The sequence below is a fragment of the Lissotriton vulgaris genome, chromosome 11 (genome assembly GCF_964263255.1).
Source record: "Lissotriton vulgaris chromosome 11, aLisVul1.2, whole genome shotgun sequence".
In the NCBI taxonomy this organism is placed as follows: domain Eukaryota; kingdom Metazoa; phylum Chordata; class Amphibia; order Caudata; family Salamandridae; genus Lissotriton; species Lissotriton vulgaris.
In genome coordinates, this window is record NC_141699.1 from 744,861,946 (window position 1) to 744,883,213 (window position 21,268).

At 45.3% G+C, this 21,268-nt stretch overlaps 1 protein-coding gene across 3 annotated transcripts in view; it reads left to right on the forward strand.

The window, feature by feature from the left end:
- The window catches only part of PPP2R3A (protein phosphatase 2 regulatory subunit B''alpha), a 1,213,285-nt gene that overhangs the window by 596,934 nt on the left and 595,083 nt on the right, over nt 1-21,268 (forward strand). For all 3 annotated transcript variants that reach the window (XM_086943861.1, XM_086943862.1, XM_086943863.1), the window contains one exon: nt 5,120-5,206. The gene's annotated coding sequence lies outside the window, so the exon portion shown is untranslated. The remainder of the gene's footprint in view (nt 1-5,119; nt 5,207-21,268) is intronic.

Consider the following 21,268-nt stretch of genomic DNA (forward strand, 5'->3'; position numbering starts at 1 on the left):
GCAAGGCCTATATCTTCCATAGGATAACATTGGAGTTACCTTATTACATCATATAAGTGTAATTTCCAAATGGAAAGAGATGGCCATTTCAGGTTTGGTATCTCTGGAATCACAATTTAAAATCCTACGTTATCGTGAAGTCAAACTTTAAATTGCTATTCTGAAAATGCCACTTTTAGAAAGTTGGCATTTTCTTGCCTTAGCCATTTGGTGCCTGTAGTCTGTCTCTGATCACATAACTGGGTGTAGTTGATACCTGTGCTTTGTGTATTCCTCCTAGACAACTAAACACAATGGGAGCTTAGGTGTGACTGGGTGGACCATCACTGCAGGACGGAAGGAGTAGCTGGGCGCAGCCTCACTAACACTGTATAGGCTGTGTCCTGTCTCCACACAATGGTGCTGCATTACCTCTGTAGTGCATCTGGAGCCAGGGCTCAGAAGGCAGGGCATCTGTGCACATCAAAGGCATGCCTCTAGATGCTTCTCCACACTTCAGAGGCTCAACTATGTATAAAGGAAGAACCCCACACCAACTCTTCAGTACACTAATTGACCTGTGGATAATCCGCCAGGAAGAAGGACTGCTGTTCTGCTGAAGGGCTGTTACTCTGCTGCACTCTGCAAGATCCCCGATTTGCTGTGCTGAACTGCTGCATCCTGCCTGGGTGAGAGGAGTTGGGCCTGCATCTCTTGAACACAGAACCCGGAGTGACTCCAAGGTCTACTTGGCTGGCCTTCTGATCTGAAGCATCAGTGACATAGGCTTCCAACAACCTTGCATCTGCACTGGGACTCTGCAATCTGTGAGTCAACCCTACCAAGTGGTGCCGCCCCATACCGGAACCCTTGGAAGTGGGCTTCAGGTTCTTTATCAGCCTCTGTGGATCCAGTGGAAATGGCTCATCCCCTCTGCTGCATAGCACAACCCCAAGCTGACTCCACTTCTTCTCCACTGTTTCATGGATCGGACCCATCACAAAGCCCCTAATCGCTCCCACAACGTCTTTTGAACCGCCCTTGCACAATGCATCTTCGATGTAGGCACTAGACTTGCTTGTTGTCGGAAGCCTCGACGAAGACTAACTCCGCATCGCAGCTCCTAGGAACTGAGGCATCGCCCCGACTACCCAGCACATCTTCAACACCGAACTTATCTTTGCAAGCCTAATTAACAAGATCCTCAATGGCAGTGAAGGCCCTTTCATGGCATCCTCGCCACATCTTGAAACCAACACGTTGCTTTGGATGCAGGATGCATTTTTGACATGGATCCTTACAACGGTCCACAAACCGGGATTGAAGGTACTTTGTTCAGCGGACCTAACTGGGTCCCTGTAGCCGACCCGCACTCCATTCCGGTTGGCCTGAACTTGTGACTTAGTCCAGGCCCATCTATACGATATCCCCAGTGGGCGCTTTATGCCTTTTGCCGCTATTTTTATGTAAAACTTTAAAATTCAATATCTCCTGTTTTTTGTTGTTTTATTTATAAAAAGAAAGCTCTATTTTTTCTTACCTGGTGTGGGACTTTTCTGTGTGGTGTTTTCAGTGTTTGAAGTGTTGCACAAAGACATTACCTTTATGTTAAGGCTGCCTGCTCTGTGCCAAGCTTCCAAGGGGTTGAGCACAGGTTAGTTTGGGGTTTGCTTGTGCCTTGGATTATGGTTGCTACTTGACCAGAGCTCACACCTCAGTCAACCTGTAACCCAATTTCTAACACTTTGTATACTCAAAGGTATCCCAGAGGTCATGATAGGTCCTTAAGCTGAGTAAAGCCTTAAGAGGGTCTGGTTGACCTCTTGCCTAAGGACTGACTCCTCTTTACTGCGGTGATGTACCCAAATACAGCAACACATACGTGACCTCATTTCCACCGCCTGAACTCTCTTTACAGTTACAGCAAATCTTTTTGCAGTTTTCAATTTTTTTAGCGTACAGCAATAAGAGGTGTGCACTGTTTATTCTTTTGTTTTGAAACTGTGCAGGGGTAGGATTATTGGACAAGGTTTCTGTAAATGCATTTGAGTGTTTCAGATTTGGCTGAAGGTTGTGTCTGCTCCTTAAAGCGTAGCAGAGGAGCTTCTTTCTCAGGACCAAAAACGGCACTGATAAAATAAATATTGTGAGAGCACGGTGACTGTGGATGAAGGTGATAAATGACAATAATGTTAACAAGAAGCTGCTTTCGGCAATTTCCTTGAATTATGGAGCTGTGGGTGGGGCAATTTTAAAGGTTTACTGTTCACGCTAGCCACCTAAATATCTTTCTGCATTAAACTCATTCCCTGCTCGTTTCCAATTGTAAGATAAACCTCCAAGAGGTTCACACACTTCCTCTGTTTGCAAAAACATCTAATATACCTGACAAGCATAGCAAATATTCAGCATGTCTGTTCATGGCTTGGCAGGACCTCTTCCTACAAACCAGGCTCTATCTACCTCAATGTTACATTCATTTCACTGATCCTCCCCCCTTATGCATATGTGCCTCTCCACTGCACATGTTATGATCAGGAAGAGGATGCTGAAGTCTATGTTAACAGAGCTCACAGGCTCCTGAAGGTGGAGCGCGGCCTCTGCTACAGGTAAAATAACAAATTATGTGGTGTCCCCGCTCCACTTGCTCGCATTTCCCATCCATCCAGCTCGCCATCAGCCCTCGAGGGCTCTGATCATGCTGTCACTGCCTCTTCTGCCACCTTACTCGGTCAAATGGGAGAACATGGGGAGAAGAAAGGACTACGAAGCCCCTTTGACGGCCTTCCTCTTCCCTGCACCCCTGAAGCTTGCAAACATGCCCTGTACTGCTTCCTGCCTGGAGCAATCGGAGCGTAACATCTTCTGTGCCACTCTTCACTCCACACTACCCCTGACTCTGATCTGATGAGCCTTTCTGAGTGATCCTGGGGGTCGAGTGCTTGGGGGAAAACATGGTTTTCAGTGCAAACTGAAAATGCAAGTTCTTTTTCGGTGGGTAATCTGGCATTTTCGGTTTAATGTGAAGCCTATGGAACCTATCGTATGGTAAATGCATAATATATATTAGATATTATTACATTTCCACTTTTTGTCATTGTGATTTACTGCCTTTCACTATACCTTGACCCCCTCCGCTTTCTGTCTTGAGCCAAGTGGCCCCTTAAAAACGGACTCTAGAGAACCCCGCCTGTCAGTGGTCTGCTGCGATGTCTGTACTTTGATGCTGCTCAGTCTCGCCCCCTTTGTACTCAGAGGAGGTTAGAAAGCCACTCCAGAGAACTCGGGCAGGGGAATTGGGAAAGACACACCCTCTCTGGGACCGGGTATGGATTTGTCTTATGTGCTTGCGTCCTGAAGAAAGGAAACAACATTTTATGTGCACTGAACTATCGCCATTACTATGTTTGATGTACTTTGTAGAGTTGGGTAGCACTCTGCAGCGATATGTGTTCGTGAATACAAATGGTTTGCCTATAACAAAGCGTATGAAATATTATTCTAAGGTTTAACTCTTCTGCTGCGTGATGTTATATGCATGCTCAACATAATCCCTCAACTACCTTGAATGATACTGAATGCCGTTTGCGGTACGTACAAAAAACATGCTCAAGTAGGTAGTCCAAAAACTTATCTTTAATTCAGTAGAATCAGTCATGAAATTATTCAGCCTTTGAAGAAATCTCCAACTCTGTACAAACACTGATGGCAGCGCTCCAACCACCCCCGGTTCCACTGAAAATATTTAGCTGCTGCAGTGAAGAGAATATTCCAAAGATGATTGTAACACAATTCAGTCTTCAAACTAAGCAATAGAAGAGCAGATAAAGCACAGCCATTGGAACGCACGGTCTTTCACAGGAGGTGCTGTGATATACCAGAGGTCAGAACTAACTGCCACATTCTAGTTCAGTTGTTCCAGTTTGGGATGTGATTCTCACTATGTGGATGCCATCTTGGCTCGGGAAAGATATACGAGACCCACAACCATTTCAGCTTCCATCTTGGAAGTATAGAACGTACCTTAAATCTTCAGTCGGAAACGGCCACTTTATGTGGCATGGGGTTGTCCTAAGAAATTTCGCAGAATGTGGGGCATGTGGGTCGGAGTGATAGAAGCCTAATTTAGACTGATACAATATCTAGATTGGAAGTGGGTTTGCCGATATTGACCCTATGTACGTCTATTTTATGCCAATGTGATATGTTTGTGTCTTGGTGTTGCCTTTTAAGATGTATTCCTGAATGGTGCTGTTTTCTTTGTTGCAACCAAAAATCAATAAAAAATTGGTTATAAAAAAAAACCTTCAGTCAATGTTAAATATGTAAAGTCAATATCCACAATATAAATGTTGTGAATCACTAATTGTAAACTCCCATAACTGTATCTAATGCCTATGTTCATCAATCTTGATTGGCCTTCATGGAAAATACACTTCTACTCTGACCACAAGCAATGCATACTGTTTTGTTGGTCCTGACCTAGTCCTTCAAAGGTCAATCATTCAGCATCTCTGAGATTTCTCACTGTGCATGCTTATGCTGACACAGGAGTAATGCAGAGTGAGAACATGTTTACACTGTAGGGGGAAGGAGATGCTATCTTACCTGCAGTTATGTATCCTCAGACCTGATGACTTATGCAGGTTGTTCATTTCTATTTCAGGTCTGCCTTGATAGCTCTGTGATGTCCTGCTTGTCAATTCAAATTCAATTAAAAAATCTTTATTCGACCTAGTGTAGGCCATAAAAGAAAACCACAATACAATAATTCAAACAAATATAAAATACATGTAGGTAAAAAAACAGCAGCCAGATATCAATGTGATTCTGCGTTGTACATGGACTAATCCCTTAACTCCAATGCAGTATATTTATACACACATTCTAAAAACCTCAAGAAGTCTAAAATGTAATCCATCTTAAGAATACAATAAATGTTATAAGACTGAGCACAACTACTTGAGCTTGTCACACAGCTGTGACTTTGGATTCAGTACGGAGGGAAATTAATGTTCCAGTTGCAAAGGGTCAATGTGAGAAATATTGGAGACAATGAAGGGAGTATTATGCTTGCTTATTACTCTAGGGATACTGTTGAATTTAAGACACTTGACAGAGGTTTCTTGCTTTTTCACAGGGGAGTCTGACCTTCACCAATGAGTCTGACCTTCACCAAAAACGGATAAGTTCGCACACAACAAGGCTCAAAGATTCATCATTACAGGTACATGTTTTATCCTCCTAACAGAACATAGATGAATTATTTGGACTGATGAAATATGCAGATCACAGTCACAAATGATATATCTTTATAAACTTGAAAACATTAGTTATACTAAATAAGGAGGAACTCCAATTGATGTGGGGCTGTTTCTATGTATCTGATGTTCACTGTAACATTACAACTGCACCTATAGCTTGACGCTGTAAGCATTTGGTTTCCTGTACCGGATTCTTCTCAACCAATTCTTAAGAGTCTGTATGCAGATGATTTTGCAAAGGAATGGCCCTATATGAAGAAAGACACAACCGCTGGCGTAGATATTGGTAATGCGAGAGAGTTGTGGGGTGCACGAATCGTTGCATGGAATGCAATGTAGGTAAGCAGGGAGGGAGATAGAATAATCTGTCAACTAAAACAATAATGACTCAACTCAACACTTCCATGCCTAGCCAAGCTTCGGAAGGTGTTGTAGTCCTCCACTTTCAATCCTACTTCCAGGATACCAGCGTGCTTGGCAACTGCCATATAGGCCATAATCTTTGATCAAATCAGTTAGTGACATATAAATGTTTACAGATGAGAATTCTCTTGCTATTATTATTCTCCTCTAATAGTTGGTCGTTTTGGTATTTCCAAGCAACTCACCCTTCTCTTCTGTCTGCCAACAGTTGCATCACCATTCTCGCGACCCTCCCTGATGTTGCTTCGGCTCCCTCGCCCCCCCCCCCCACTTAAAAAAATTGTATTTTCCACGTTTATTTTCCTTTTAGTTACCGGTCCAACGTGGATCGATAACTAAAAAGAAAAAAAAAGCACCTACGTCTTTGTGTGGGTGCGGTCATTGCAGATGTTGTGCAGCACTGCAAAAAAAAAATTGGCAAATCCAATAGGCCATAAAGTCGAGAACTATTGGCGTTGCCAATGCTTGTAATTTGAGGGGCAAGGCGGAGAGAATCAGCTTGGCTAAGAGTGAGGGCACCATGGAGACCTATGTAAGTGCTCAGAGTAGAATGGTATTCGTGTCCTTTTCAAAAAAGCGTGATGTGGTATTGGATCGTCAGAAAAATCAGCAGCATTATATCCTTCTTCGAGCTGGAGTGGGCTGCCACTTAACGCAGTGATTATCTATACTAATATAATAAAGAGAGAGCCCAAACCTTTGAGGTGGGTATTCTCAGGAACCACAGCACCAATCACAACACCCAATACAGCGTTGGAAAGGGCAGTTGCAGCAGAAGGACATAGGCTATGCAGAGGCCCACCATATACATTTAAAAGGTAAAAGAACTGTGCCAGCAAAGTAGTCCCTTGTGGGCGTGTCTGCGTTGTGCTGTGGGCGTGACAAACGCTGGGGGCGTGTGGTACGTTCCGCCCTTCATGCCATGTCTCATAACGTGTGCTAATCCCACCCTGCTCCCTGTAAATACCCCTGCACCCAATAATCATACCCCACCCTTCCTCCTTAAAATACCCCAACACCCTTAAACACTAACCCATCTTAACCCTATAAATATACCCTGTACCCCAAAACCCAAACCTATCCCTAAACCCACCCCTGTACTCCAAAACCCAAACCTAGCCCTGAACCCTATAAATACTCCTGTACCTCAAAACCCAAACCTACCCCTGAACCCTAAAAATACCCCTGTACCCCAAAACCCAAACCTAGACCTGAACCCTAAAAATACCACAGTACCCCAAACCTACCACTGAACCCTAAAATACCACTGTACCCCAAAACCCAAACCTAGCCATGAACCCTTAAAATACCCCTGTACCCCAAAACCTAAACCTACCCCTGAATCCTAAAAAGACCCCTGTACCCCAAACCCCAAACCTAGCCCTGAACCCTAAAAATAACCCTGTACCCCAAAACCCAAACCTATCCCTGAACCCTAAAATACCCATGTTCCCCAAAACCTAAACCTAGCCCTAAACCCTTATAATACACCTGTACCCCAAAACCTACCCCTGAACCCTAAAAATACCCCTATACCCCAAAACCCAAACCTAGCCCTGAACCCTAAAAATACCCCTGTACCCCAAAACCCAAAACTATATCTGAACCCTTAAAATACCCAAACACCCCAAAACATATACCTCAGTACCCCAAAACATATACCCCTATACCCATACTTACCTTAGCCAAACATTAAAAAAAACATGCTTTTACCATTCATGCATTTACAACAAATTTTGTTGTAAATGTATGCGTGGTAAAAGCATATAAAATGTAATGCCATGCGTTATAATGGCATTGCGGAGTCATGGTACTTTCGTAATGAAAGTATGAGGAGTGATTGTATGCGGAAAGAAAGTTGCGGAATAATGGGTGTTTACCCTCCCCGGTAAGTATATTGGTGGCACGGCGGCCCACATCTCCAGCAACATACTCACATTTTTTCACCACCCATTTGAAAAATGCACAGGTCTCTCTCATTGATGGCCAGCACCAACATACACTTTTAGACACACCTCCCACCACAAGTTCTAGAATTGCGAACTTTAGAGCTGGGGAGCTACATTCGAATATCAGCATTAGCTCAACATCCTGTGATTCCAGGCAAATCGCTTTGTCTCCCCGTGCCTACCACAAATGAATGTGTTCTTCTGTAATGTAAATTGTGCTCATGCCATGTTGTCGAGTTCGCACTATATAATATTGCAAGGAAAAATAAAGTACGGAAACTCGAGTTCACACACTACTGAACGCGCACTCTTAAATGCATCAGCAGTACACTGTGAATCGGAGGGTTTCACAGGCCTGTCACAGATAAGAAATGCTATCAAAACGAAATCCTACAAAACAATATACTACTGGCCGGCAGCAATTCATACCGGGACAACGTCGGGACGGGCTGCTAGTGATGTAATAAAAACATTATATCACTAAAGTGAAACGCATCCAAATGTTAAAGAATTACACTTATGAAAAATTCGGAATCTTTGTCATATTTTTTACGTTATATTTGTTGCACTATTTACATGCCACTAATATTGATGACTGGACCCAGCTTTATTAGCTGTTTAGCCTCCTCTATCCAATGCCCTCACCCCACTTTCTGAGCAAGAATCAATTCAACTGCGACCTACGACTACAGTGGCGGCTCCTCCACTAAGGCAGAGGAGCGTCGCCCCACTGCTCACAGAACAGTGTAACAAATGAAATGAAATGAAATGAAAAATTCCACTTGTATAGCGCATAACCACCCGGAGGCCTCGCAGCGCTTTTAACAGAAAAAATAAAATGATAATCCCTGAATTTATTATCATTTTGTTTTTGATATTGTCACGGGCGGGGTTTGGCTCCCCTGACTTTAGGGAGGAGGAGTGGTTTCTGCACTTTAAAGTATAGTGCTTAGACTGGCCGTATCGGGTCGGCCAAAGCATCACTCGCACTTTGCATGTTCTCCACCCATGCTGCATTACTACCTGGGTGGAGAACTTGCCCGGGCCCCCAACCCATGTCTAAGCACCAAACCATGGCACTCAGACCCATCACAACAAAGCATTGCAGCATTGTGATTGGGTGTGGGGAGCCTGGGTGCTTCAGTGAAGAGACAGGACGTGTGAGAGATGGAGAAGAGACACGGCGAGATGGAATGGAATGGAAACTTGTATAGTGCAAAACTGCCACCCTACGGGTATCCTGGTGCTTGGATCAAAGAGAGAGCATCAAATAGTAGAGTCAGTGGTCAATAGCAGGGAAGCTAAGAAGCGTTCCTTGGAAAGAGCCAGGTTTTCAGACACTTCCTGAACCCGATCAGTGAGCTTTCCTGCCTAAGAAACAGAGGCAAAAACAACAATTGATGGACAGAATGCAGAACAATGTCATACATTCACCCCAGTACAGAGATCTGGGCCTATATCCATCGTTTTTTTATACTCCACACCACCCCAGTTCAGACATGGCCATATGCAAATCAGCCTTGACCCTGTGCCTCATGGGAACAGTCCAGCCCGAACTGCCAAGCCATGTCTTTCCTGGACCGGAATCAAGCATCCTAGGACCGGTTTCTAGCTATCAGCCGTCTTCAGCCAGGATAGCTTGACTCCAGTGGTGTGGAGAGCATGGGACTCACGTCTGAGCATACCCGTCCCACTCGGGGTGACAAATGCCAAAACAACAATTGATGGACAGAATGCAGAACAATGTCATACATTCACCCCAGTACATCGTTTTTTTGCACTCCACACCACCCGAGTTCAGACATGCCCATATGCAAATCAGCCTTGACCCTGTGCCTCATGGGAACAGTCCAGTCCTGGACCGGTGAATGTATGACATTGTTCAGCATTCTGTCCATCACCTGTTGTTTTTGCATTTGTCACTCCGAGTGGGACGGGTATGCTCAGACGTGAGTCCCGTTCTCTCCATGCCACTGAAATCAAGCTATCCAGGCTGATGAGGGCTGAAAGCCCGAAACCGGTCCTTGGATGCTTGTTTCCAGTCCAGGGAGGACCTGGCTTTGCAGTTCGGACTGGACTGTTTCCATGGGGCACAGGGGCAAGACTGATTTGCATATGGCTGGGTTCAAACTGGAATGGCATGGTGAGCAAAAAACGAAGGATTTAGGCCCAGATCTCTGTACTGGGGTGAATGTATGACATTGTTCTGCATTCTGTCCATCACCTGTTGTTTTTGCATTTGTCACCCCGAGTGGGACGGGTATGCTCAGACGTGAGTCCCGTGCTCTCCATGCCACTGGAATCAAGCTACCCAGGCTGATGAGGGCTGAAAGCCCAAAACCGGTCCTTGGATGCTTGTTTCCAGTCCAGGGAGGACCTGGCTTGGCAGTTCGGGCTGGACTGTTCCCATGGGGCACAGGGTCAAGACTGATTTGCATATGGCTGGGTTCAAACTGGAATGGCATGGTGAGCAAAAAAACGATGGATTTAGGTGCAGATCTCTGTACTGGGGTGAATGTATGACATTGTTCTGCATTCTGTCCATCACCTGTTGTTTTTGCATAAGAAACATAGGCAGCGCACTCCAGATATGTGACGTAAGTACTCCGAAGGCTCTACCCCCCCTTCCGGGACCTCTTAAACCTGGTAGTAGGGATCAAATTGGTATTTGACGATCGGAGCTGCCTCCGTGGGTTATACCAAGTGAACATTTCTTGCAGGGGGATAGGACCCTGTCCATGTGTTGCCCTATAAACAATACAGAGTGATTTAAAACAAATTCTCTCCTTGATGGGCAGCCAGTAAAGATCTCTTAGCGCCAGTGCCGCAGAGGACCCGCGTTGTCTATTTAGCACCAGCTTTGCTGCCATTGCCTGTACTCTCTGCAGCCCCTGCACAATATATTGTGGTGATCCCAGATACAGAGAGTTACAATAGTCCAACCTACTCAATATTACACTTCTCACTACAAGTGGTCGAGTGTCTTCTGGGAGTAGGGGGAGGATCTTAATCAATACTCGCAGCAAAGAAAGGCACACACAGGCAGTTTTGTTGGCTTGTATATCCATTTGGAGATTCTCATCAACCATAACTCCTAGATTGCGTACCACTGTCGCTGGAGTCAGAGGTTCAGCCTCCGAAGTAAGTTTAAACTCTATCGGCAGGTGTCGAGACACTCTGGTGGCAGGACAATACACCACCTCTGTCTTTCCCCCATTAAGCTGTAGGGAGTTTTTCCTGAGACAATTTGCCGTTTGACACATACACTCCTTGAAGGTGTCCATAGACACTGCTTGTCTCCCCTCCAGGGAGAATATCAGGTAAGTGAATTAAAAAAAATGTTCAACTCCCCCATCCCCCTCTGAACGCCTCCCCCACCTCCCCACCCCCGTACCTGCCACCACTGAATGACTGATCTAAAACGTATGATCTAACTTCTTTATTTTTAACATTTATTTATTTGCATTTTAGAAAAGACACAAGTGTGTGAATTGACATACATTACAGCAAATCTCCAGTATACATCAGACTGTTCAACGTATGATAATGTCATATTTTCTTCTGGAATCTGTCACTGACTGTCCTGTCTACTGTGGCAATAGAACTATTTGGGTTTTGCCTACAGGAGGTATCCGCGTGTTTTACGAAGGGTTTGTCAGTGGATAATATCGTGTAAGAAAATACTGGCCAGTCCTAGAGAAATGTTTGGTCTCAATTTAAGGGCCCTCTGGGGACTGGATAGGAATTTCCCTAAATGTTGACCCTCCTACAATACCAAATGACCCATCAGCAAGCCTTTCTGTGATGGGGGCGCTGTTCAGGCAAGAGCGGGAGCGGCTCCAGGAGTGTAACTTGGTAGGAAGGAAGGGGCGGGGCGGGCAGAGGTGAAGACAGCCAGGCTGCGTGGACGTGCCCCAAGAGGAGCTGTCTCTGCGCTGTTTACGGTCGTGCAGTCGTGTTTTATAGCAAAGCTCGTTTAAGTAGCCTAGTTAGAGAAATGAAAATGTAAATAACCTGCGGGGGCCCATTTCACTGCGCAGCAGAGCTGGAGGAGGTTAAGCGATGACAGATGTGTAATGAGAAACAAAAGCAGGAGTTTCAAGAGCCTTGTGTTTAGGTTTGAGTTTAGGAAGTAAATTGCTTGTCATATTACCTTAACACCAATAAATCCGTCCAGGGCCGGCCTGGGGAACAAGAAGCAGCTCTGGCAAAAAAAAGCTCAAACCAGCCCCACTCCCCTAGTCTCCTTGCGCAGTCTCCTAGTTTGCATCCATCAAATCTCTCTCTCTCTCTTGCCTTCTATCGTCTCACTCTTCTCCCTTGTATGCCTTACTGGCAGGACCGTGCGGGGAACAGCAGCCTGCCCTGGCTGATTGCTGCGCGGCCATCCCTGGGGCGGGGTGGCGGTGCTAGTAAGAAGCACTGCTCCTGTTTTTTTGTTACAGGGGGCCGCGATATTGCTGCTCCAAAACCGGCCCCCATCCCTCTGGCCCACTGGGGAAATGCTCGGTGCCCGCTACGGCCAGTCCGGCCCTGCTTACTGGTCCCTTTTTCTCTCCCTTCCTCCCTCACTCGAGGTCTCCTTGGACTTGCTGCAATGAACCTCGAGGAGCTGGGGAATGCAACAGAGGTCCCATTGTAAAGTTCCTCCTTCTTGGCCTGCTCCTTTCCACACTCCAGAAGTAGTCAGCGGTTAGGAGCTGGCTGGAGTGGATGTAGGTGTCCCAGGGGGTTGTGCATCATAGTTACCAGATAGTGCCTCCAGCTTTGTTACAACAGAAATTGACGATTGGGACCTGGCACAACCTGATGTCTCTGAAAGCCACATGGCCTTCCCAGCTACTTCTCGCACATTCGAACAGCTGCTTTGATGGACTGTTGTCTGCATGTTGTGGAACTACCAGTGTGAGACGTCATGCCTGTGTTGGAAGTAGAATTTTTTTATTATATGTACGTTTTAGAGGGATCTTGCTTCCTGTACGTGCAAGCGGCTACTCCACCATCTCTCATAGCGTTTGTTCCACAGAACCCCGCCTTCTCCACATCATGTGCACTACTGAATGAGTGCCATCTTGGATCTGATATGTCCTTGTTCCTCTCAGCCTTCCTTTTTCGTTCCTTTTTATGAGCTGAGCTGTCCTGGATGGAACTTTCCACCATGTGAATGTGACACATTATAAATTTCTTTTAGATAGTGATCGAAATCAAAAATCATAAACAAAAAAAGCATTGTCAAACCCAGAAAGTCGTGCCTGCTACTGGCTTTGACAATGTGTTTTAGCCATTTTATAAATCAACATCGCTGCTTGTCAGCTTGGATAAAAGTTTGTGGAGTGGAGTGTCATAGAGTGTCATAAAGCATAGTAGAGGGGCATAAAGTGCTATAGCATAAAGTGTCGCAGAATGGAGGGGCTTTGAGTGGAGTAAGGTTTTGTAGAGTGACATAGTGTTGTGGAGGGGCATAGTTTGGAGTAGAGTGTTGTATAGTGTTGTAGAGGGTCACAGAGTGGAGGGTTATGGAGTGTTGCAGAGTGGTACAGAGTCAGACCCTAACTAGGAACCCAAAGCATCCCTGGCAATTTTCTCGGACCAGCCCCTGGGGAAGCAATGCCTGGATCCGGAAGGCTGGAGATACTTGCTTGCTGCTTTTGTTATTGTGGGCCGAAATTGCAGCACCACTGTAAAACCGGCTACCATCTTTCCAGCCTCCTGGGAAACGCTTGATGCTGGGTACAGTCAGTCTGGCCCTGTATAGAGTAGAGTAAAGTGGAGCGATGTGTTGTAGAGTGGAGTAGAGCGGAGTAGAGTGTCATAAAGTAAAGTGATGTATAGGGGAGGGGAGGGGCGTAGAGTGGCATAGCATAGAGTGGAGAGGCATAGTGTACAGTGGAATAAAGTGTCAAAGAGTGGAGTCACGTAGAGTGAAGTATCTTGGAGTGAGTGGCTTAGTGTGGAGCGGCATAGACTCCATGACACTTGGAGTGTCAGAGTGGAGGGGCATAGAGTAGTGCAGCATAGAGTTGGGTAAAGTGTTGTAGAGTGAAGTGCTAAGGAATGGAATGCCATAGAGTGGTGTGGCGTAGCGTGAAGTGGCATAAAGAGTTGTTGAGTAACATACAGTGTTGTGAAGTAGAGTAGAGTGGAGTGGCCTAGACTGAAGGATAGTAGAATAGAGTGGCAAGAGTGGAGTAGAGTGTCTAGAGTAGAGTAGAGTGGAGTGGTATAGAGTGGATTAGAGAGGCCTACAGTGAAGTGTCATAGAGTAGCATAGAGTAACTTAGAGTAGAGTATTGTAGAGTGGTGTGGCATAGAGTGGAGTGGGGTAGAGTGTCATAGAGTGGAGTGACATAGAGTGGAGGGGTGTAGAGTTGCATAGCACAGAATGGAGTAAACCGAAGTAGAATGAAGTGATGTGGAGTGTTGTAGTGTCGAGTGGAGTAAAGTGTCAGAGTGGAGTGGTGTAGCGTTGCATGGCACTGAGTGTTGTTGAGTTTTGTAGAGTGGAGTGGCCTAGAATGAAGTGTCTAAGAGTATCGAAGAATAGAGTGGCTTAGAGTATAGTGGCGTAGAGTGAAGTGGCATAGAGTGGTGTGGAGTGGCATAGCATGGAGTAGAGTGTCTTAGAGTGTAGTGGCATAGAGCATCGTAGAGTGGAATGGAGTAGAGTGTCATAGAGTCGAGTGGCGTAGAATGTCAGAGTGGCGTAGAGTAGACTAGAGTGTTGTACAGTGACAAAGAATAGAGTCAAGTAGAGTGCAGTGGAGGGGTTAGTGTAAAATGGTATGGAGTGTCATAGGATGGAATGGAGTGGAGTAGAGTGGAGTGACGTAGAGTGCCATTGAATGTTCTAGAGTGGAGTGGATTGGCGTAGAGCGAAGTATAGTGTTGTGGAGTGAAATTGCATAATGGCGGACTGCCATTACAGACAACACATTTTTAATTGACATGACCATTACATTTGCACATACATACAGTTTCATTGATAAAACGATAACGTACAATAAATATCATGTGGAAATGGCATCCCCAAGTGTTTTGATTTTTTCTGATCCTATTAAAATATTTATTTCAGAATAACAAAAAAATTACTTGATGTGTTCTTTCCTACTTCTGATATATTCTGAAATATTTGCACAGTTCATTTACAGGCATTCATATTTTGTTTTTTAGTACTAGAACAAATACCATTATACAGCGTTTCTTCTCACATGGGTACCCAGCAGGATTGTCACATAAATCTTCTCATTTTGAAGTCTGAGAGAAAGTGAGTGCCTTACAAACATTCTCAGTAACTCGTTCAATAGCATTTTTACTGGTACCTGAAGAACATTTAATTTAATACCAATAATGGAGACATTATTTTTCAAGCTATATCTCTACACTAGAAGATGAAAATCGGGAGGAGTTTTCTCCTTTGAAGAAAACACTTTCTACAAACTTTAAGTTCGAAGGCCTACAAATCTACAATCAAATGGAACAGAAAGTCAGAACAGCTAAGTAATCTGAGGTTTTCAAAATTGCTTTGAATGATTTAGATACTTACTTTTCACCACTAGTTTGTGCTGCAATTGACAGGCATTTTTTCCAAGGGAAACAATAGAAACTGAAACCGATGAAGACTAGGCATCTTTCCTCAAAAAAGATGGATTTTTTCCCAAGTCCTGGAGTTTACATGCTGAACTAATCACAGATCAGATAATCATGCTCACTAGCGGTTCTCAAATTCCAGAGAGTTTGTTCCCTTATGGCGAATCTCCACTTAAAGATATAATCGATTTTGTGAAGAAAGCTGAACTGTATGCCTTTCAGTTTGGCATTGGCTGCGGTCGTTTTGCAAAGATTGACGTACAGAGGTTTCAAAGACATGAACAGAATTGTATTTTTTCAGGATGGCACACTTACCATTGGAAGAAGTAGAGCAGAACACAATGAAAAAAAAAGGAACATGCTGGAAATAGTAGAAGATAAGGGGTTGACACCAGAATTTTCCAAATGTGTTTGTTTGTGTTCCTAGGACATTTAGTTCGTGACAAGGATATATTACCCAAATCAGAATTGGTTGATGCAATCACAAATGTGCCTTCACCTTCAAATAAAAAGGAAGTCAGGTCACTTTTGGGGTTGGCTGAATATTATTTGAAGTTTGTGGAAACTTTACTGAAAAAAACATGTATAATATTCCCCAGTATTTAATGAAAAAACACATTGTTTAGGTGAACTAAAGAAACTCAAAAGGTTTTTGATACTATTTGGGACAAAATCTGTATGGTCATACTGTTTAGTGTTATTGATCCTTCTTATAAAACGGTAGTAACCACAAACGGACGTAGAAGAGGAGTTGGTGCAGTCCTGCTCCAGATTGATGAGAGGGGGAAAGTAAATCACCATAGCATTGCTACATAATTATTCACTCATTTTGAAGAGTTCTTTTCAGGCACAGAGAAAGAAATGTTTTGTAGGTGAGGAGTTGATTAGTTCAGACAATTTGTGTGGGGCACACGTTTTGAGTCGAGTTCCGACTATAAACCCTTGACCAAAATCCTAACCTCCAGCGGTACTCCTAAGGCCAAGACTAGCATTGCTAGAATGTCATCAAGGCTTTTGTGTTATAACTATGTTATACCATACTTTCCTGGGTTAAAGAGCAAAGGTGCTGTTTTTCTTAGTGAAGCTCTATTGCTGCTAAAAGAATTGGTTGTGGACGCTTGGAGTGACTTTTGTGTTGCAGTTGTGGTGCCTGACTTGAAGGCTTTATATCTATGGAAGAGTGGAACGCTGCCTATGAGTCAGATGAACAACTCAAAGACATTCAACAATACTTTGTAAACTGGATGAAACAAAAATAAATTCTCACTTATGTGTGTAAAAAGTACTGTAAAGTGAGAGATTAGACACATTTGGATGAAGCAGGTTTTATTGCTGAAGGTTGCAAAATGGTGTCTCCTTGTAAACAGAGGAACCTCATAATTAACATTAATCATGAGGGTTGTCTAGGTATTGTAAAATCGGAATGGAAAATCAGTGAACAATACTGTTGTTCTAGGATTGATTCTGGTGTTGAGTAGTTTGTTCATGAACATGTGGGATGTATCTGTGAAGATAAATTCCGTCACTTTTAGGCCCATTTGTACCCAGTTGAAGTTCCTGTCTCACAGTAGGATATATTAGCTAATACTGTTCTTGGTCCTATTTGAGGATCCAGTAAGACTGTGAAATATCTTTTTGTAGTAATTGTTCTATTTTTCAAGTGACCTGAGATTAAGATTGTAACGAGAACTGATGCATCCAATGAAGTCTTGTTTCTGTATGAGATGGTCCAGACAGAAGGTTTACCTAAATTCCTATTAAGTGGCAACAGTCCTCAATTTTGTTTGAAAGAAGTGGAGTTTTTCCTTTCAAGGAATGAGATTAAACATAAATTTACTTCTGTGTACCACCCTGCTGGGATTGGATGGTAGAACGTTTCAATAGTGTGGTCATGGGTAGCGTACAGATTGCTAATTGAAGGAATCTGTCTTGGTAAGTTGAATTGCCCAAGTTAATTTGGGCTTATCACACTAGCTTGACTATGCAATGTTTTAACCCCTTTAACATTTTGCATGGTAGAGAACTATACACATGATCATTTGTAATGGTTGACTGAAAAGAGGCAGAGAGATTTGTCTCCCACAAGAGTTTGGATGAACATTAAGCAGGCTCAGTTAACTCATTGTTACGATTGCAAGCGTGGAACCAAGAAGTCGCTTTTAAGGTTGCCAAATGGGTCAGAAATAAAAGGCCATCCAAGGTTTGCAAAGGAGATACCAAGTTGTCTGATCCTGTACAAGCAGGTGAAGTATTTACCAATCCTGCCAAGTTGAATGATTGCAAGATTTGGCACCTTTGTAGATTCTCATTCTGGTAGCAATAATTATCAGTTCATGCAATTTGGTTTCAATGCAGAAAAACACCAGTAGAGTTGGTTCACATAAAAACCCCTTATTTGATTTTAGTGAAGGAAGAGGTGATGGTCTTACTGATGCTGTTTTTTCAATTCCATCAGGTTAAAATGATGAGAACAGGTTTGTTGGTATGTTCTAGAATGCACCTCTGAAGCTGTACGCATTTCTAAATCAGGACCTCATATAAAACTTCCCAATAGATATTAGGATTTTTTTGCTGATTAAAATGCTCTTGTTGAACTTTAACTTGTGGCCAGTCCTACGCTGCCCAGTACATGAAAATAATTGACTGTCTGTGTGTAGTTAATGTTATTTATGTTGTTTATGAAGAAAAATATGTAGTGTTGCCGTAGAATCTTTGCTCCTGGCCACGCTCCAGAATGTAGATTTTGAGTGACCACGTTCAACAGTCGACAGTTAGGAGCTGGCTGGAGTGGATGTAGCTATCTGAGTGAATTTTGACTATTAAACTTACCTGTTACCAGAGGCTGCCTTGAGCGTTGTCATAACAACAAATTGTAACCCTGGGTCTTCAAAACTGGCCTCTAAAGACTCCAGCCTACTGGGGAAATGCCTGGTGGAGTAAAAGCCCAGTCCGGCCTGAATCAATTTTTGTGCACACTTCAGCACAATAGGGCAGTGAGATGAATTCTCGCCACCAATGCTTAATTTATTTTAAAAATTAATACAATTGTTTTTCTTAGAAGCCCGCCACTAGTTGTGCTGGGCTTGCCGAATACCAACACTGCCAAGTCGTGTTTCCCTCTCATCACGCCTTTCTTCCACAGACCTATATTTACTAGCTCTTTACGAACTCGAACAGGTTCTCTTTTATCTCGATTTTCTCCTTTTGCTACTGGTTACATATCTTTCTCCTTTCTCTCTGAGTCAAAGTCTGATTAGGAGAATATGTCCTTGTCCCCAAAGATGAATGCTGGTGCCCACCACGTGCAACCACTGCCACCAATTAAGCCCATTCTACTGTTCGCCACTGCTAAACTGCTGTGTTTGGAAGGTCAGGATTTAAAATCCCAGCAGAGTATATTCAACCTTCATCTTTCACCACTTGTCGAGAAAAAGCAGTGTCTTCAATTTGGTAGTGGTATCATCTTTTATTTACAGCGCTTAGAAAGGAAAGGACTGGGTTACCGTGGATCCATACAGCTATATAAAAAACAAATTATTATGTGTGTATACTGATTGTCACAACTCATTCTCTAGCCTTTTGCTGAAGTAGCATGCAGGGTTGTGAGGGAAAGAATATTTCTATATTGAACAATTTTTTCTCAAGAAACCATGTCAAGGCATTTTGGTCCTGTTGTACAAGGAGTGAAAGTATGTGCTCTGGTTAAATATTTGACCTGTGGTGGCAATGTTCCTTAGAGTTTGGGATTGCACGTTTGTCTCTAATAACGAAACTTGTCTATTTTAGGGGTGCGTGAAGGTTTTTTTTTGTGAAACCTTCGCAAAGGTCTGTGGAAATCTTTGCATAGTTAGGGAGGTTTTTTGGGGGGTGCTAGAGGGCGCACACGCGGAATGGCTGCCTAGCTGTGTAGCTCCCGCTCCTTGGAACATTATCCTCCATATATCCTTCACCACTGGCGAGCAAATTTGTAATGCTGCACATCATCTGATGCAGCGAGTGGCCCTCTACACTCGACCTGAAGCTTGGAGCTCCAGCGGCTTCGGGCCGGAGAAATCGCCCTCCGAAAATCTGCCGCCCAGATCCTCGGAGACTGCTGGGCGCGAGGGCCGGCTGCCGGGAGCTACGCAAGGCTGCGGCTCGCCACGAGGCTGCGGGCCCCACTCGCTTCCTCGTCTCTGCCGCCTGGGATGATCCTGGGTCTGTCCCCTATCGTGGCTGGAGTGGATTGCTACTGACTGCGGATGCTGGCTGACCCCGGGAGTGCCTGCCCGTAATACCTGGCTTACCTCCGGCGGGCCCACCTCCTAAGAACTGCGCCTACCACCTCTGCGCGGTCCGGGCTGTGTGTCAGTCATCGAGGGGAGCCGCTGGGGCGGCCGCTGCTGAGACCGTGCTCTTATGGCGGGGGAAGATTGCTCGAGGATCCCGCTCCCGCGCTGGGTGAGGTGAGGAGGTCCGGAGAACCGGTGGCGGCCCGACTGACCGGTGATCGGCGGGGAGCGGGGGCACGCATGCCCACCCTGTGGGAGCCCTAGCCTAGGTTGTCTGGCGGCGCTTGGGCCCAGCGCGGTCTCCTGCCTGACATTCTGCCCTGTGAACACTGCCGCTGCTGCCTAGTGCGACGGCTATGACAGCTGTCGGAGCCTGTGCTGACCGCATTGCTTCACACCCCTGCGGTTGTGTTGCCTACTGCTGGCTTGCCCTTACTTCCCGAGGGCCACGTTGACGGATCCCGGCCACTGGCTCACGGCCTGGATGGCCGAGTAGCGCTTCCTTTCTCGGAGTTTCCTTAACATTGAACAGCCTTGGCCTGTTACTGCTGCAAGGCCCCCTTAGCCTATCTCCACCACGCAACTACACTGCACGCGCAGGCTGACGACCAGACCACAATCCCCAACCTCCGCTTCACCTGCTTGCAGCATTCAGACTCACTGCGCGGTTTGGCAGGGTGTCGGCGCTATCCTTCTTCACGTCTAAAACCTTGCGAAGCTGCGGAGGTGGTGAGTGGACTACCAGACGGCGGGTGGCCGGAGAGCAGTATGGTGCGCCCCGAAAATCGCCAGACGAAAATAAGTTTTGATGGGGCGAGGAAGGGCACAAAATCGACGCCTACTGACCCAGGGCCCAGCGACGCAAATTCGTCTACCATTGCTTTTCCTGCCAAGGACCTCGACCTGCACCGCCTATTTCAAGAGATGAGACAGGGGTTTGCCACAGTTGTGGAAAAAGTTGATGGGATGTCGTCTCGGCTGGACGCCCTGGTACATAAGGTAGACCAACACGAAGAAAGGATAACGTCCACTGAGCAACGTATCTCGGACAATGATGACATCACCTCCTCCCATACCACACAATTGGCCCGTATGGACAACTTTCTACAGCTCAAGAACGAGGACTTGGAAGCCCGTAGCCGACGCAACAACATACGCGTTACGGGCATTCCGGAATCCACGGACACAGGTAGAATGGAACTCTATGTCGAGAAGCTCCTCAAGGGGTCAGTGGGGGAATATGCGTTCTCTCCTCAATTCATTGTCGAACAAGCGCACAGGTCTTTGGCTCCTGTGCCCAAGCCCGGACTGCCGCCTAGGCCGATCATTGCTAAGTTACTGAATTACCACGATCGAGATGTGGCACTTAGGGCTGCCCGGACTCAACAAACTCTGAAATACAATGAACTCACTTTCTCCATATATCCTGATTTCACCCCGCTGGTGCAGGAAGAGTGCCGCAAATTCCTACCCGTAAAGAAGAAACTGCGAGAGGCCCTGGTGGAGTATGCCCTGCTCTACCCGGCGAAACTGCGAGTCACACACCAGGGGAAAAATCGCTTCTTCACTAATCCCCAGAAAGTTGAGGACTTCCTAAAAACAATTCGTAGGGCCCGGAGGGGCGGCCGAGATGTCGAGGCAGACCCGGAGGGAGAGGACCCGCCCTCTGATGCGCATGAACATTGACCACAAAGCCTTGACTGGGCCAGACTTACTGCCATCCTCTGCGGCCTTGCCCGGCCCCTGCTCGGGGTGTGTGGGGGGCATGGATTTTCTGCAGCAGCATGGGACTGAC